Source organism: Desmodus rotundus, chromosome 8 (assembly GCF_022682495.2).
Source record: "Desmodus rotundus isolate HL8 chromosome 8, HLdesRot8A.1, whole genome shotgun sequence".
Classification (NCBI taxonomy): Eukaryota; Metazoa; Chordata; class Mammalia; order Chiroptera; family Phyllostomidae; genus Desmodus; species Desmodus rotundus.
In genome coordinates this window covers 56703985-56705276 of record NC_071394.1, presented here as the reverse complement: position 1 = coordinate 56705276, position 1292 = coordinate 56703985, and the positions used below count along the sequence as shown (strand labels likewise).

At 46.1% G+C, this 1292-nt stretch overlaps 1 pseudogene; it reads right to left on the bottom strand.

Annotated features, from left to right (window-relative positions):
* Positions 1-344: 344 nt before the first annotated feature.
* On the bottom strand, positions 345-749 carry LOC112320797 (ATP synthase F(0) complex subunit C1, mitochondrial pseudogene; annotated as a pseudogene).
* Positions 750-1292: the final 543 nt, after the last annotated feature.

Sequence of the window (1292 nt, the reverse complement as noted above, 5' to 3'; positions counted from 1 at the left end):
AAAGTACTATAGTAAATAGCAACAGTGAGAAACAAGCATCAATAGGGGAATACATAATTAGCTATTAGAAAGGTATAATGGGCATTATCTTAGGGTCTGTCTAAAGGTCAGGTGATAGCGAAACATAATTCTTGGTCAATGATGAAATGTAGGCTGTTGTGATTATGCCTTTCAGAGGAGTCACTTGGACAAATGGAAAAAGCAATCAAAAATTTGTGATCCATGGTTAACCCATTTTTTTTTAAGAAAAATGTTGTGTTTAATGGTACAGCTTAGCATGTCCCAGCACCGGGCATGGCCTGGAGTCGGAGCAGCAGGGATGGGTAGGTGACTCCCATGGAGGATCACATGGCGAAGAGGATGAGGAAGGCGACCATCAAACAGAAGAGCCCCATGGCCTCAGACAGGCCAAAGCCCAGAATGGCATAGGAGAAGAGCTGCTGCTTGAGAGACAGGTTCCTGGCATGGCCAATGATCAAACTGCCGAACACTGTTCCAATTCCGGTCCCTGAACCAGCCACACCCACTGTGGCAGCCCCAGCACCAATAAACTTGGCTGCTGTGTCAATGTCCCGGGAGACAACACTGGTCTGGAACTCCCGTCTGGCCACCAGGAGTGGGGAGCTGCTGTAGGAAGGCTGTTCAGATGGGATCTCTGGCCTACTCAGGAAGGAGGCAGACAGAGGCCTCATTAGACCCCTGGTACAACAGCAGATCTGTAAACCTGGAGAGGCTCCTGAAACAGCCATCTAAGCAGAGCCCTTTGTAACATGGCATTTTTGATACAGTTGCATGGGTTCCGCTCTCATTCCCAGAATCTGCACAGCCGGGGCATCAGTACTTTTCAAGGCTCTCCAGTTGATTCAGAGCTGGAGAAATGAGTAGAGCCCTGGTGGTCTGCATTTTTTCAGTCTGCACTCCCACTGTCCTGCTGCCCTTGATCAGACCACGGCACTCTCCCGGCTCAAGGTGACTGACTCACGTCCCAGCTTTAGCTCTAACCCATTTATTTTTTAACAGGGTGTTTTTTGATAACATATGTGATTGAGCATGCTACAAGAACACTAATTTTGATTTGAAAAAAATTAATCAAATGTTACTAAAAATTTATAAGTACAGTTATAGTATGCATTCTTATCATCCTTTCTAATGATACCATATGATCTCACCTCTATCTGGAACATAAGCAATAGAAGAAAAAAGCAAACAAAATATAACCAGAGTCATTGAAGTTAAGAACAATCTAACAATAGCCAGGGCGGGGGTGGGGGGTGGGGGCGGGGACAGTGGGT